Raw genomic sequence first — 18,432 nt, forward strand, 5'->3', positions numbered from 1 at the left:
GCCTGTGTGTGAGTATGCAGTTGAGGAAGGATTAGGACCAGCCCATACTTATCCCGAGGTGATTTCTACTCTAGCACTTAAGGACACCATGGATAGCATTTTGTTTGTGGTACCGCTACTCCAAGGAGATCACAGACTAGATTAGGAGCGCAAACTTATGGAATGTAGCCTGCTGTTACCATGACCCCTCGGATTGAGAGGATTCCAGTACCTGCGGGTTCTCCTAGGCCCGTTGCGGCCCAGTTATGACCCTTAGAGATTAGGAGCTGATTGGTAGTTTTTTGAAGATCTGCCTAGATTCTTTGGCACGCTGAGTGAAGATGCTTATGAGTTTGTGATGGATATGCATGAGAGGTTGTATAAGATGAGGATTGTTAAGTCTCATGGGGTTGACTATATATCCTACCAGTTGCGTGGAGACACGAAGACTTGGTGGAGGTCCTTCATTGATTATCGGCCCGTTAGGTGGCCTTCACTCTCTTGGACGTAATTTCATTAGGTTTTTCTAGAGAGGTATGTTCCCCATAGTGTAAGGGACCGGAGTAGAGATGAGTTCATCCACCTAAATCAGAGGGGTATGTCAGTAGATGAATATGAGGCCCGATTTCTATCATTGGCACGTTATGCTACACAGTTGATTCCTACTGAGTCATAGAGGGTTAAGAAATTTATGGGTGGACTGGTAATTTCGTTACATGTGGCGTGTCTTCATCTTGTCGCCTTAGATGCTTCATTTCAGTCCGTAGTAGACCATGCTGCGACTGTTGAGTCAGCTAGGGCCCGAGCCCTTAGTAGGGGTAGTGGGAAGCAGCCCCGTGGGTATGGTGGTTATAGTGGGTTGACTTTTAGAGGTGGGGGCCAGTCAGCTAGGACTTATCAGTCACATTTCAGCTGCTCTATTCAGTCAGAGCTAGAGACTTCTTCAAAAAGCCCTTCGAGGCAGAGTGGTTATGGTTCAGGGCAAGTTTCTAGAGGCTCTTATTCTAAGCCAGCCGACCGAGGTGGTTATTCTGGTTCTTCACCCTCAGTGTTTTAGCCTTCACCATCTAGAGCTTGATTTGTATGTGGTGATACCGGGCACCATACTGGAAAGTGTTGTTACACCCCGTACTTTTGTAAGTAAAATTTCGTCGTGAGTTAGTTGACGAAGATTTATAAGGCAAGGTTGTAATCAAGGTCATAAGGAATTATACATGCTCATTCTTCACACATGAGAGCTTGGTATCATGTTTAGTAAGTATCGGGAAGGTTGGATGTTAAGCGAATCGAAAAAATTAAGTTTGTTGAAACTTCGGGCAAATTTGGTAGAATTCCGGACAGAAATTTTGGGTCAACTTTAGAGAGGCATATCTCCTAGAATATGTTACGGAACCCATAACCTATGCATTCATAAGTACAATGAGTCTACTTTCCAATGCAACTGGCAGAAATGCAGTTGCACATCAACGGTGGAAGATATGGACCGTCGAACTGTCGACGATTCCGTTGATGTACATTGACGGCCCGTCAATTTTCAGGCAGTGCAGCTAATACTCATCAATCCTCTCCCAACCTTTCTTTATCATCCAAGTAAGATCCGAGCCCTGAAAAACAAAGCTAGTGAAGGGAAAGTGGTTCCTAGGGTTTTATTGAAGTTGTTGACCTTACCAGTTGGATTTGGAGTTTGGTTCTTGGAATTCCAGCCCCTTTAAGGTATGTATAATATTCTTATCTTTTCTCTTAAGTTGATCATTGTTACACCTCGAAAAAATTTCATGTCGTTGCACGGTAAATAGAGTAACACAGGGTAAGATGTACATGATGTCCCTACAAGTAAAAAGGGGTACTTAATGATTCTAATTAAGAATCCAAAGACATTCGAGGTAAGAGAAGAAAGTTCGTTGAAGAATGTAAAGTATAAGTCGTGTTTTGAAAAGGGTTTGCAAAGTACCGAGCTAATGTTAATTTAATAATGTCTTGAGGAAAAGTCATAACGCTCCTTAGATTGTTAATAAAGTGTTAAACAAGTGCTAAGAAGGTTCCATAAGGATTGGAGATCAAACGAATCGACGAGATTAACTTCGGAAAAATGGAGTTATACGACCACTTATACAGTCCGTATAACTTTAAATGGTCCGTATAAGGGTCCGTATAACCTTACAGAAAAGGGAATTTCCTTGATGGTGAAATACAGACACTTATACGGACCGTATAAGGGTCCGTATAACTACCGTCGGGCTGAGTTTTTTTCCAAGTATAAATATAAGTTCCCACTTCTAGTTTCTCATTTTTAAACTTCTCCACTTCTCTCAAGACCTCTAAAAGGTTCCACAAATTTCACTAACATAAAATCAAAGATCAAATACCAAAACTAGTAGAATCAAGTGCAAGAATGCTAATGAGGGTTGATGGAAGCTAGAAATTTCTTTGGAAGAGGAGCTAGGGTTTTCTCCAAGTGAAGTACCTTCATAAAAAGCCTATTCCTACAAAATCAAAGGTGATTTTTATATTCATTTCATACTACTACGAGTATTGAATGGTTAAGAAGCTTAGATTATGGAAGAAAGTAGAAAATAGGTTACAAATATAAGAATAGTGGTATTCTTGAATAGTAGTTGACATGAATCATGATTCTTGAGATGTTATTAGTGAAACCTTGTTGTAGATGATACAAATGATGTTAAGGATGTATTATATGAGAACGAATACGATGTTATGCCATAGCTATGGTCATGGATCATTTTGGTAGGGAATTGTGGGAATTTGATAATGTCGAACTTGATAAACTTATCGATTATGACATTGTGGGTGTGTTGTTGATGTTTGGGAGTTGTTATATTATATGGAGAAAGTTGTAGAAACAAAGGAGATGCTGCCCAATTTTTGTTAGCTTTAGCTTAAGCTTAAGTATGTTTCCGATTATCTAATCTTAGTACGAATCCTCTTGAATGTAGAATCGTGAACATTGGAGGAAAGCATTTAATTGATAAAGTTGGAGAGACGTAAAGGTATGTAAGGATAGTCCCTTCTTCTCTAAGGCATGATTCATACAACATGACTTCCTCTATCTTTCCATGACTCTCTTATATTCCGGAAACTATGAGTCTAAGATTTTTAAGAGTTTTTATGAAACAAAGATAAGCGATGTGTTATTAATATGACAATGATGATGATGAGTCTAAGTCTAGAGATTCCAAAGCTTACGATATGATATTCTTATGAAGCTAATGATCCTTATATGATTTCTTGATGTTATTCATTGTTGCTAGACTCACCTTATAATGCTAGTTCCTTCAAGGTGAGACCTGATGATCATGACTACTCCATAATGGAATCGGGGGTTCTCGACCTTACATCACCCCGATAGAGTTGTAGCATCTAATGGATTCCTAACACATGCGTTATGATAATTATATGATGATGAGATTACACCGTGCCTAGATGGCCGAGCATAACACTGCGAAGGTGGGCGGCTTATGATTACACCGTGCCTAGATGGCCGGGCATGACACCGCGAAGACGGGCGGCTTAAGATAACACCGTGCCTAGATGGCCAGACATGAAACCACTAATAGGCGGCGTGTGATAGTTACCCGGACGCGGGTTAACGATGATGGTATATTTCATATACATAACATATGTTTTCCTTTAAAAGTTAAGCAGGCATAGTATTCACCTTAAGAGGCAATTGACGTACAGGTTATATCTTCGCCTCATGTTTCATTATTTCTTTATTATGTTAGTATTATCCATGCCTTACATACTCAGTACAGTTTTTTTATTGACGTCCTTTTCTTTTGATGTCTTTTTCTTTTGGACGCTATGTTCATGCCCACAGGTAGGCAGAGAGGCGGCCCAGATTTATAGGATCTACTCAGCAGATTTATAGGAGCACTCCACTATTCCGGAGGTGCCATTTTTGATACATTATTTTGTGTATATATTTGGGCACGACGGGGGCCTATCCCGTCCTTTTGTCTCAGCACTCTAGTAGAAGCTCGTAGATACGGATACGTGGGTAGTTGTTGTCTCATGGATATATTAGTGATATTTTTGTATATTCTTTTGCAGCCGTGAGGGCTTATGTATATATGTATATGTTGCCTTGGAGATTGTGTATGTTCAGGTGGGGTATGATGATTTACGTAATGAGTGGTGCTCGATAGTCAGCTCCGGGTATCCGTCATGGCCCCTCGCTGGGTCGTGACAAAAGTGGTATCAGAGCAGTTCTGTCTTAGGTTGTGTCTGCGAGCCGTGTCCACCAGAGTCGTGTTTATGGGTGTGTAGCGCGCCACACTTATAAACAAGAGGTTGCGGGGCATTTAGGAAAAATTATCATTCTTCTTCTTATTAGATCGTGCGATAGAGCTATGTTATGAGATTTCATTCTCCCTAATTGTGTGTTATGATTTCAACGATGCCGGTAAAGAGAAAAGTCGTAGCCGCCCAGAAAGGAAAGGCTATGACAGAAAGACGGATGGAAAGGGAGCCGCCAATGAATGTTGAAGAAGGTGAATACCAAAATGAGGCTCCATCCAATACCTCTAACACTCTGCCTATCCTAGAAGAACAAGGAGGGGTTTCAGCTCCGACTCCTATGCCTCCAGTTCCTCCACCGAGTGCTTCGGGTCAACAAATGATTGAGGCCATTCAGTTATTGACCCAGTTGGTTGCCGCTCAGGCTCAACGGCAAAGTGCGGGTCCCAGTGATAGAGCCACTAGTACAAGGGCCCCGTGATTTCATAAATTTAAATCCCCCATAATTTTTCGGGTCGAAGCTGAATGAAGACCCGCATGGTTTTATAGATGAAATGTTGAGGACGTTGAGAATCATCCATGCCTCCGATACTGAATCTGTGGAGTTGGAATCTTATAGACTTCGGGATGTAGCGTTCCTATGGTATAATAATTGGATATCATCGAGGAAGGAAAATGCACTTCCCCCGGTTTGGCAAGAATTTGTAGATGCTTTCCTTCATCACTATTTGCCACCGGAGGTTCGAAGGGCCCGAGCTGACGGGTTTCTGAATCTAAAGCAAGCGAATATAAGTGCTCGGGAGTATTGCCTCCACTTTAATTCATTGGCTAGGTATGCTCCGACTATGGTGGCTGACATGGGAGATAGAGTGCATAGATTTGTGAGTGGCTTAGGGCCACATTTGTTCTAGGATTGTCTGACGGCTTCATTACAGGAGGGGATGGACATTTCCCGTATTCAGGCCCATGCCCAGAACTTAGAAGAGCAACAGCAGCCGCGCAGAAGCGAGCGTGATGTTGATAGAGGACAGAGAAAAAGGGCCAAATCTGCTAGCGGTGAATATAGAGGTGGTCAGCAACAGTATTCTAGATATTCGGGCCAATCCGTGACTAGTGCACCTCCTCGGTTCATGGGTAGGAGATTTGATCGTCCCCTTTATTCTAGTCCGGGTCAGAGTTCGAGGGTCTCAGGTTCCTAGTTTGGAGGTGATCCTAGCCAAAGGAGACCACCGATTCCACGATGTAGTCAGTGCAGAAAGTTACATTCGGGCCCGTGTCACCAAGGTTCGGATGTTTGTTATGTTTGTGGACAGACTGGGCACGTGATGCATGATTGTCCCTCGAGGCACGGTAGAGGTGGGGTTCAGCCCACAGGATCCGTAGCCGGTTCTTCTTCATCTGTGCGCCCCGTAGGGTAGACTTCCCAAACTCCGACAGGCCACGGTAGGAGCAGAGAAGGAGCATCCAGTTCAGGTGGCACCCTGCCCCGTATTTATGCTTTAGCCGGACATCAGGGTCTTGAGTCCTCCCCGGATGTGGTTACAGGTATACTATCCATATTCTCTCATGACGTTTATACATTGATTGATCTGGGTTCTACGCTGTCTTATATCACTCCTTATAGTGTTGGCCGCATTGGGGTGAAACCCGAACCAATTAAACCTTTTGAGATATCTACTCTGGTTGGTGATCCCGTAATAGCTAGACAAGTATACAAGAATTGTATGGTGGTGGTATGTAATCGTCATACTATTGCTGATTTAATTAAGCTGGAAATGTTAGATTTTGATGTGATTATGGGCATGGATTGGTTGGCTTCTTGTTATGCTGATGTGGATTGTAGAACGAAAATAGTCCGATTCTAATTCCCGAGAGAACCCGTGCTCGAGTGGAAAGGTAATACCGCGTCTCCGAAAGGTAGGTTTATTTCCTACCTCAAGGCGAGGAAGATGATAGCCAAAGGCTATATTTGTGATCTAGTCCGAGTTCATGACACTGAAGCAAGGCCGCCGACCTTTCAATCCGTCTCGGTAGTAAAAGAATTTTTGAATGTATTTCCAGATGAACTTTCAGGCCTTCCTCCTAAAAGAGAGATTGATTTCGCTATTGATGTGTTATCAGATACTTAACCAATCTCTATTCCTCCTTACAGAATGGCTCCTGCAGAATTGAAAGAGCTAAAGGCACCACTGAAAGATTTCCTCGAGAAGGGATTCATTAAGCCCAGTTCATCACCGTGGGGAGCACCTGTCCTATATGTGAGAAAGAAAGATGGTTTTCTACAGATGTGCATTGACTATAGGCAGCTGAACATGGTGACGATAAAGAATAAATATCCGTTTCCAAAAATCGATGATTTGTTTGACCAATTATAGGGTGCCAAATGGTTTTCAAAAATTGATCTAAGGTCGGGGTGTCACCAAGTGAGAGTTAGAGGAGAAGATATTCCTAAAACAGCTTTCAAAATGAGATATGGCCACTATGAATTTCGGGTTATGTCATTTGGGTTGACTAATGCTCCGGCGGTGTTTATGAATCTGATGAATAATGTATTCAGGCCCTTTCTAGACCCATTCGTGATCGTGTTCATCGATGTCATCTTAGTATATTCTCGGTCAGAAACGGAGCATGCAGACCACTTGGGTATTGTCCTTGGAATTCTTCGAACTCAAGAATTGTATGCAAAATTTCCAAAATGTGAGTTTTGGCTAAATTCTGTGACTTTTCTGGACCATATTATCTCAGCTAGGGGTGTTCATGGTTTGGTTTGGGTAGGTTATTGATTAAAACCATAACCAAACCAATTTAGTCGGTTTTTAAATGTCTAAAACCATAACCAAACCAAATAAAATAATAACCACCGGTTTGGTTATTCTTGGTTTGATTCGATTTTTCGATTTATGACTAGCAGCCATGAGACTTATCAATAAAACATTAAAAAGTTGAAAAAGACATGTCTTTTTTTTTTGTTCAAATGATAACTTTTATTTATAGTTTAAGGTGAAACATACATCATAGAAATTTTTTCACTATTAGTGATAGTGTAGTACTCAAGTTACCCAAAGTTTCTAAACTATTACATATAAAGCTAAAAACTAACTTAGTAGTGGCTGCACCATTTTTGTCATCTTAATACACATACCTAGAAATAAAGTAGAGCATAAAAGATTTTAGTTGTTGCTTACAAACATACGTATTAGTTAAACATAAATACAACGTAAAATTAAAATGAAAATATATGAAATAAAAAAACTTTGTGTAATAATCCCAAACTTTGGGGCAATAATTGCATTTTGCCCTCAATTCTCCCATTTTATTAACAAAACTTTGTGTAAAGATCCCAAACTTCAGATATTTTTCTATCATTATCCCCAAGGCTAGGGTCTCGATTACAAGGAGTTGTTCTTTTCTGCTTTTTAGGAGGATTACCCACGGAAGAAGTACTAGGGCATTACCATGTGCTTGAGTTACAGCAAATGCTGATGTTACGGAAGTATCTTCTATAGGAACCTCCAAATCTACAACCTCTGTCCTTTTCATATGAAAAATATTAGAAGTTTAGGACTCATTCAAACAAGAAAAAAAAAAGGTATAGATTCGAAAAAAAAAAAAAAAAAACCTAAAATCAAATGGCTGACAAAGAAAGGCTAAAAATTTAAGTTAAAGACATTAGACTCTAACGTGAGCTTCTGTTAGTAGGTTTACACTTAACACTTAAAGAGTTAAAAGACTTAAAGACATGGGCTTGGACATATTCTTAAAAATATGGGCCTTAAACAATCATGTGAAATAAGTAGACCAAAAATCAAATTAATGATTAAAAGGTATAAAATATTTATAATAATTAATGAAAAACTAATATTATACATATAAATAATTATAAAATTTATGTATATAATTTATCGGTTTGGTTCAGTTATTTATTCGGTTATTTTTTAATAGAACCATAACCATAAAATTTATGTATATAATTTATCGGTTTGGTTCAGTTATTTATTCGATTATTTTTTAATAGAACCATAACCAAACCAAATATTATCGGTTTTTAAAATTTAAAACCAAATCAAACCAAACCAAACCAAATGTCGGTTTTTTTATTCGGTTTGGTTAAATTTTCGGTTTAGTTTTGGTTTTAACCAAAACCGTGAACAGCCCTAATCTCAGCTGACGGCATTCGAGTAGATGTTCAAAAGATTGAGACTGTGAAGACTTGGCCAAGGCCTATAATGCCTACAGAAGTCCGTAGCTTTCTGGGATTGGCAGGTTACTATAGGAGATTTGTGGAAGGATTCTCTTCCATTTCAGCACCATTAACGAAGCTAACACAGAAATAGGCAAAATTCTAGTGGACCGATGCTTGTGAACGCAGTTTTCAGGAATTGAAGGATAGATTAACTTTAGCCCCAGTCCTAACACTCCCCGAAGGGCCAGATGGTTATGTTGTGTATTGTGATGCCTCTGGTGTTGGGTTAGGGGGTGTGTTGATGTAACACAATAAAGTTATTGCCTATGCTTCAAGGCAGTTGTGAAAACATGAGAAGAACTATTCGACCCATGATCTTGAATTGGCCGCGTTTATTCATGCGCTAAAAATGTGGAGACACTACTTGTACGGTGTACATGTTGATATTTATACAGATCACAAGAGTCTCCAATATATTTTTAAGCTGAAGGAGTTAAATCTACGATAGAGGCGATGGTTAGAATTATTAAAGGATTATGATGTAAGTATTTTATACCACCCTGGAAAGGCGAATGTAGTAGTTGATGCACTTAGCCGCAAATAAATGGGTAGTCTATCTGAGGTTCCTCCGGAGAAGAAAGAATTGATCCGTGAGCTTTACCAGCTAGCCAGTCTCGGAGTTCGTCTAATTGATTCAGGAAATGCAGGAATTGGTATTCACAACCCAGCTATTTCATCCTTGGATATGGAGGTGAGAGAGCGCCAATATGAAGACTCCCAGTTGAGTCACTATAGAGATACATTTCCTGAGAAAGAGAAGTCGTTATTTGAAGTTTCTACAGATGGAGTTCTTAGGTACCGACACAGGCTATGTGTTCCAAATGTTGCAGGACTACATTGTCGGATTCTAGAAGAAGCTCATTACTCTCGATATTCTATTCACCCAGGAGCAACAAAGATGTATCACGATCTCAAGTTAATGTATTAGTGGGATGGAATGAAGAAAGACATAGCATAATGTGTAGCTCAATGTCCAAATTGCCAACAAGTGAAAATTGAGCATCAAAAGACCGGAGGATTGTTACAAGCCATGGAAATTCCAGCCTGGAAATGGGAAGTGATAAACATGGATTTCATTGTAGGGTTTCCTCGTTCTTGGAAAAAATATGACTCCATATGGGTGATTGTAGATAGACTCACAAAATCAGCTCATTTTCTTCCAGTTAGAACCATATATTCAGCAGAGGATTATGCAAGGTTGTATCTTAAGGAGATAGTGTGACTTCATGGTGTCCCAATATCTATTATCACAGATAGAGGAGCACAATTTAAAGCTAAATTTTGGAAGTCTTTCCAAGAAGGTTTGGGTACTCAAGTGAGACTTGGCACAGCATTTCACCCACAAACTGATGGACAAGCTGAGCGCACGATTCAGACCTTGGATGAAATGTTACGGGCATGCGTACTAGATTTTGGAGGTAGTTGGAATGATCACTTGCCTCTTATTGAGTTCGCATACAACAACAGCTATCAATCCAGTATTCAAATGGCCCCATATGAAGCTCTATATGAGAGAAAGTGTAGATCCCCAATTGGGTGGTTCGAAGTAGGAGACGTGCAACTAATAGGTCCGGATTTGATTCAACAAGCAGTGGAAAAGGTCAAGGTTATCCGAGATCGATTGTTGACAACCCAAAGTCGCCAGAAATCTTATGCGGACAACCATAGACGAGATTTAGAATTCCAAGTTGGTGATTGGGTATTCCTAAAGGTATCAGCGATGAAAGGCATGATGAGATTTAGTAAGAAGGGAAAATTAAGTCCTTGGTACATTGGACCTTATAAGATCATCAGCAAGGTAGGCCAAGTAGCTTATGAACTGGACTTACCCCCAAAACTGGAATCAGTCCATCCAGTTTTCCATGTATCAATGCTCCGTAAGTGTGTCGGAGATCCTACTAGAATCGTGCCTTTAGATGATGTTCAAGTTACGGAAAGGTTGGCTTATGAAGAGGTACCTATTGCTATACTAGATAGGCAAGTACGAAAACTTAGAAATAAAGAGGTAACCTCAGTTAAGGTCTCGTGGCGAAACAATAATCGAGAGGAAATGACTTAGGAAGTGGAAGAAAACATGAAGTCCAAGTACCCACACTTGTTTCCACCCTCGGAAGAGATTCGAGATGAGGCGCCATTACCATAAGGTATGTAATGCTTCCTTTTAATGTTTTTGGCTGTGTGTGGCCATATTTTCTTGCTATTGTGTTGTAGCCCTGTGAGGCGATGTTATTGTTGGCTGTTGTGATAGGATAGTAGCGCCATATTACAGGGGAAACTCTGGCGAAATTCCTGTAGGATTCCCGAGAACTTAACATTCAAGGACGAATGTTTTTAAAGGGGGGAAGATTGTTAGACCTCGGAAAAAATTCATGTCGTTGCATGGTAAATAGACTAACGCAGGGTAAGATGTACATGATGTCCCTACAAGTAAGAAGGGGTACTTAACGATTCTAATTAAGATTCCAAAGACATTCGAGGCAAGAGAAAAAAGTTCATTGAAGAATGTAAAGTATAAGTCGTGTTTTGTAAAGGGTTTGCAAAGTACCGAGCTAATGTTGATTTAATAATGTCCTGAGGAAAAGTTACAATGCTCCTTAGATTGTTAATGAAGTGTTAAACAACTGCTAAGAAGGTTCCATAAGGATTGGAGATCAAACGAATCGACGAGATTAACTTCGAAAAAAAGGAGTTATACGACCACTTACACGGTCCATATAACTTTATACAGCCTGTATAAGGTCCGTATAACCTTACATAAAAGGAAATTTCCCTGATGGTGAAATACGGTCACTTAAACGGACCGTATAATATTTTGCGGACCGTATAAGGGTTCGCATAACTCCCGTTGGGCTGAGTATTTTTCCAAGTATAAATATAAGTTCCCAGTTCTAATTTCTCATTTTTCCAACTTCTCCACTTCTCTCAAGACCTCTAGAAGGTTCCACACATTTCACTAACATAAAATCAAAGGGAAATCAAAGATCAAATACCAAAACTAGTAGAATCAAGTGCAAGAATGCTAATCAGGGTTGATGGAAGCTAGAAATTTCTTTGGAAGAGGAACTAGGGTTTTCTCCAAGTGAAGTACCTTCATCAAAATCATATTCCTACAAAATCAAAGGTGAGTTTTATATTCATTTCATACTACTACGAGTATTGAATGGTTGAGAAGCTTGGATTATGGAAGAAAGTAGAAAATGGGTTACAAATATAAGAATAGTGGTATTCTTGAATAGTAGTTGACATGACTCATGATTCTTGAGATGTTATGAGTGAAACCTTGTTGTAGATGATACAAATGATGTTAAAGAGGTATTATATGTGAACGAATACGATGTTATGCCATAGCTATGGTCATGGATCATTTTGGTAGGGAATTGTGGGAATTGGATAATGTCGAAATTGATAAACTTATCGATTATGACATTGTGGGTGTGTTGTTGATGTTTGGGAGTTGTTATATTAAATGGAGAAAATTTTAGAAACAAAGGAGATGCTGCCCAATTTTCGTTAGCTTTAGCTTAAGCTTAAGTATGTTTCCGATTATCTAATCTTAGTACGAATCCTCTTAAATGTAGAATCGTGAACATTGGAGGAAAGCATTTAATTGATAAAGTTGGAGAGACGTAAAGGTATGTAAGGATAGTCCCTTCTTCTCTAAGGCATGATTCATACAACATGACTTCCTCTATCTTTCCATGACTCTCGTATATTCCGGAAACTATGAGTCTAAGATTTTTAAGAGTTTTTATGAAACAAAGATAAGCGATGTGTTATTAATATGACAATGATGATGATGAGTCTAAGTCTAGAGATTCCAAAGCTTACGATATGATATTCTTATGAAGCTAATGATCCTTATATGATTTCTTGATGTTATTCACTGTTGCTAGAGTCACCTTATAATGCTAGTTCCTTCAAGGTGAGACCTGATGATCATGACTACTCCATAATGGAATCGGGGGTTCTGGACCTTACGTCACCCCGATAGAGTTGTAGCATCTAAGGGATTCCTAACGCATGCTTTATGATAATTTTATTATGATGAGATTACACCGTGCCTAGATGGCCGGGCATGACACCACGAAGGTGGGCGGCTTATGATTACACCATGCCTAGATGGCCGGGCATGACACCGCGAAGGCAGGCAGCTTAAGATAACACCGTGCCTAGATGGCCGGACATGACACCACTAGTGGGCGGCGTGTGATAGTTACCCGGACGCGGGTTAACGATGATGGTATATTTGATATGCATAACATATGTTTTCATTTAAAAGTTAAGCAGGCATAGTATTCGCCTTAAGCGGAAATTGATGTACAAGTTATATCTTTGCCTCATGTTTCATTATTTCTTTATTATGTTAGTATTATTCATGTCTTACATACTCAGTACATTTTTCATGCTGACGTCCTTTTCTTTTGGACACTGTGTTCATGCCCACAGGTAGGTAGGGAGGTGGCCCAGATTTATAGGAGCTACTCAGCAGATTTACAGGAGCACTCTACTATTTCGGAGGTGCCATTTTTGATACATTATTTTATGTATATATATTTGGTCATGACGGGGTCCTGTCCCGTCCTTATGTCTCAGTACTCTAGTAGGGCTCGTAGATACGGATGTGTGGGTAGTTGTTGTCTCATGGATACATTATTGTATATTTTTGTATATCCTTTTGCAGCCGTGAGGGCTTATTTATATATGTATGTGTTTCCTCGGAGATTGTGTATGTTCAGGTTGGGTATGATGATTTACATAATTAGTGGTGTTCGGTAGTCAGCTCCGGGTACCCGTCATGGCCCCTCGCTGGGTCGTGACAATTACCAAGAGTTTTAGTGATCTAAAGTGAAGGAAACATAGCTATGGAAGTGGTGAGTTAATTGAGTCAAACTAAGATTAGGGGCTATTTTTGGAGATGTTTTGGCATGGATTTGATTATACTTGGATATGAAAGTATTGGCATAAGTTGTTGTGATGGAATTCCTTAGTTTAAAGTGAAGGAAAACATGATATGAAGGACCTAAACTAGTTTGTTGATGCGGCTACCTTGAAGGTTGTTTCAATTGGAATTTTTGAGATATTTCTACTTGTTTATGTTGCTCTATATCGTTACTATTGTTGTTGATGATGTTTTGTATGTTGTGTACCATTTGGGAGTTGTATTGGAGTGAGAATTATAGGGGAAATGCTACCTGAATTTAGTTAAGTTTCATACGTACTTGAAATAGGTAGTAAGGGATGTATATGGCCTAATTGTAATTCGTGTTATGTTGGTTGAAGTGTTACAAGCTTGGGAAGTAAGTATCAGACATTAGGTAGACTCCAAGGTATGTTAAGTTTGTCCCTTCTATTCTTTTTGGCATGATCCTTGTCTTATGAACGAACAGAGTAAGCGAGCGAGTTCCAAAGACTCTACTCCTAGATGGTCTAGGAGATAGCATATCCTTGACTTCCTGTGTTTTATGTTTATGGCTTCAAGAGATCTTATGTTGTCCAGAGTAGTCCAGAGTATACTTTCCATGAGTCCTTCATGCCTTTATATATATGTATATATCTTCTTACAGAGTGCCTATATGGTCGGGCAGCATCACCACGCTGGGCGGCTTATGAATAATGATAATAACACCGCGCCTATATGGCCGGGTAGCACCACTAGAGGGCAGCTTATGATATCGTCCCGGATGCGAGATGCTCGGATGCGGGATGATGATGAGGATGATAACACTGTGTCTATATGGTCAGGCAGTATAATATTCATTTGATGATAACACCGTACCTATATGGTCAGGCAGTTTACAATATATATATATATATATATATGATTTTTTTTAAAGAAAGCATGCATATCATACACCGTAGAGGCACTTTCAGTTATTCAGATGTTTTTAGATATTTAGTCATATAGATGCGTTCAGACAATCAGTTGGCTTATGAGTTTCAGATTCCTTTTATGATTCTTATGTATATGTTACTCTTATGCCTTACATACTCAATACATTGTCCATACTGACTTCCCTATTGCTCGGGGGGGATGCGTTCATGCTGCAGGTTTAGGTAGACAGACAGGTGGTCCAGCTCAGTAGGACTTCAACTCAGCGATAGTCAGTGCGCTCCACTTGATCCGGAGCTGCAATCTATTTTGGTATGCCATTTTGTGATGTTTATGCATATATGGGTATGGCGGGGCCCTGTCCCATTCTTTCTACAGTTTTCTATTCTATTAGAGGTCTGTAGACAGTTGTATGTAGTTGACAGGTGATGTAGCCTTGTCGGCTCCCATTCTTTTATGTACATCATATGTATCGGCCTAGTCGGCTTTATATATATGCACAGATGATTGATAGGTCTTGATGCATTTCATGGTGTTGTTCTTGTATAAGTCAGCATGGTTTAGTTACAAGTCATATGGGCCACCCAGTTATTCAGAAAGGATCATGTACGAGTGTAGGGGTGCTTGGTCATTAGAGGCCAGGCACTCGTCACGACTCATCGGTTGGGTCGTGACAGAAGTGGTATCAGAGCAGTTCCATCCTAGGATTGTCTACAGATTGTGTCTAGTAGAGTCTTGTTTATAGGTGTATCGTGCACCACACTTATAAGCAGGAGGCTACAAGATATTTAGGATGTTGCCATTCTTTCTATTCTAGATCGTGTGATAGAGCGGTGAGATGAGAATTCCCTTTCTAATGATTTGTTTTAGTTTCAGCGATGCCTCGAAAGGAAACTAGAGCTGCCCAGAAGGGCAAAGGAGTGGCTGGTGAGACTACTAGCCGCACTCAACGGATTACCAGGGCTCGGGGCGAGTCCCAAAGTGAGACACCATCTCAGACTTCGCATACTCCACCCGCTTCAGAGGAGAGAAGAGGAGCCTCAGCTCCAGCTCCAGCACCCCCAGTTCTTCCACCAGATGCCTCAGGCCAGGAGATGAGAGAGGCCATCCTTTTGCTGACCCAGTTATTACCCACTCAGGCTCGGCAACAGGGTGCGGGCCATGGAAGTAGGGGTCCGAGCAAGAGGTCCATGTCTTAGGGTTTGACAGTGAGTTCGGAGGTGGCCCAAGGCGGCAGTTCTTTAAACCCTTAGCTTATTCAGCAGCTAGTGCACCTCCACAGTTTCCTGGACCCAGGTTTGATAGATCCACTTATTTTGGGCCAGCTCAAAGTTCCAGAGATCCCAGTTCTCAGATTAGGAGTGGTTCCTATCAAACTAGACCACCTATACCACAGTGTCCTCAGTGTGTTAAGTTGCATGGGGGACCGTGCTAATTTGGTTTAAGTGTTTGTTATGCCTGCGGTCAGCCCGGTCATATCCAGCGTGACTGTCCATCGAATCGTGGTAGAGGCAGGGTTCAACCCACATGATTAGCTGGTTTTTCATTATCTGTACGCCATCAGAGACAAGGTTTACAGACACTAGCAGGCCATGGTAAGGATCGAGGAGAAGCGGCCAGTTCAAGTGGCCCTCAGCCTTACATCTATGTATTGACGGCATGATCTCGAGTCTTTCACTGATATTCTCACAGGTATATTACCAGCATTCTTTTATGATGTATATGTATTGACTGATCCGGGGTTTACGTGTTACATACTACTCCATTTGTTGCCGGCAAGTTTGGGATAGAGCCTGAATCGATTAAACCGTTTGAGGTGTCTACGCCAGTTGGTAATCCAGTTATAGCTAATATTGATAGTGATAATGAAATGAAAATTTTATTGATTAATTACAGAAGGGAGTAAAGGGGCGTATGCAGAAAGAACATCTTATGAGCATATGAAATTTTATTTAAGAGGATTGATTAACGAAGGGTTTAAGAAATAAATTTGATGTTTTACAAGAAGGATGCCCAAATATGGCGTATGAAGTAAGCTTTATTAGCTTATATCCCCTTTCGTACCAATAGCCATGTGTGGCTAAATTGCGTATCATATGTATTTTATGGGTTTTATGGGTAGCCTGTGAGGCATTGGATGTATTTTGTAGGTTGTGTGCAGGTTTGGGATAGCAAGAATTACAGAGGAAACTCTACTACAATTTCTCAAAATTTAAGCTATTTGAGTATATGTGTGCTGCAAGGGTAAGATGTCATTATATATCAAAGGAGTTTAGTAATGGGTGATTGAAGAAGGAATTAGCAGTGACCCTATGTGAGAAGAGAGAAATAGTAAGATGGTGCTACGCGAAAGTGAGGAAGCGGATATAGAAGTACGAGAAAGAATAAACATGTTTCCTACGAGGAGAAATTAAAAAGCGAACCCAAATGTTTAGGGAATGTCAAGAGAGATAAGTTGTTTCGAAGGCAGTTTTCTGATATATATATATGTCGCATTGGTCTCAAGTACTAAGATTTATCTCCGAGCTTTTGAGGTGTTGTGTATGTTATTTCATGTGTACCAAGGTATAAGCTCATGACTATTAAGTATTAAAGGATTAGAGTTTAAACGAATCGACGTCGGAAGAAGGTCGAGAGCCTTACAACTTGACGGGAAGATTGACGAGCCGTCAACATGGTCGATGGTCCGTCAACCTTGCACCGTCAATCAGCCTTGAGAATCAGAGGATGCTGCAACTTGACACCTGCAAGTTGACGGTCGTCAACAGTGCCATCAAAGTTGAGGCGGTGCCAATTTCCATAAAAGCCTAAGTGTCTATATATCACGAATTGAGGTAGTGGTTGAGCTTTTGAGATATTATATATTGACCCCTATGTTTTGTTAAGGTATAACGCGGAATTTTATGTGCATATATGTATAGTACGAGTACAGGTTAGCGGATCAGAGATAGATTCATGATTGACGACAAAAGTTTATATGTTTGATAGACCAAATCCTATGGGCTCATAATAACGACATAAGGCAATGAATAAGGAAAAATGTTAAATGGGATTGAGGATAAGTTAAGAGGATGATTGTATGAAGAGGAGGTCATTGTAATTAACATAGAGGGAATGATGAGTAAGGAAAGGATAGGACAATGAGTCGATAACTAAGAGCAAGATGACAAGGACAGCAAGTTAAAGGATGAGTGGAGAGTGAGCAGTGACATTATGAAGTATTGATGATTAACTCAAATAAAAGAAAAGGTTTAGGAAGGAGGCAGATAATTAAATGCCTACCCGCTATAATGGCTACGATAAGTATGGTATGAGGAAGATACGCTCCCCGTAGGTACTTCTGTACTAGGAAAGAAATTAGCACTTTAAGACGATTGAGAGTAAGACAAGCCGCCAAGGATATATGTTACGTGATTATATTCTAATTGAAAAATGAGGCGTTATAATTAGTGAATACTTCAGTTCTCCAAATATCAGTTAAGAATAGATTTCTCGCCCCTCCTAAGTGCACTTAGCAATCACACCATACCAATGATCCCTCAGAGTAAGAAACAATAACCCGTTACGACATTGCGGACTAATTTAGGGAAATTCCAAAAAGGACGCAGTTCAATTCGAATTAAAGTTGTTGCCAAAGTTGAAGTTTAAGACGTTCTTGGTAATGCCCAAGGTTAACCTAGTATGTGTTTTGCTGTCTAAAGAAAAAGAAGACGAGACAAGGCACAAAAAGGGCGAAGCATTAATTCTATGTTGTTGGATTATTTTGAGGATTCAAGAGGTTTGTATGAATAAACGTCGAGGATAAAGGATATAAGTAAGTTGTTTGTGATGTTCTATCACAATTAGATGAAGCTATTAAAGGGGGGAAGAATAAATTTGAGTACAATAGCCAAGATTAAGATAGAATGTTTATGAGTCACAATCGATAAAAAGGGCAGGATGATCATGAGTTATTTTGGATAAGATAAATTATGTTTAGAAAGGAATTAAGGTTGTGAGACGAACAAGCTTTAAAACCTTAATAAGATATGAATGACGAAGGGAATCCAATGTTAAGAAAACGACAATGACAGGTGGAATATTCAGGTGAATATTAAGACAGAAGCGAAACAACAAAGAGTGA

This window comes from Lycium barbarum, chromosome 11, assembly GCF_019175385.1.
Source record: "Lycium barbarum isolate Lr01 chromosome 11, ASM1917538v2, whole genome shotgun sequence".
Classification (NCBI taxonomy): Eukaryota; Viridiplantae; Streptophyta; class Magnoliopsida; order Solanales; family Solanaceae; genus Lycium; species Lycium barbarum.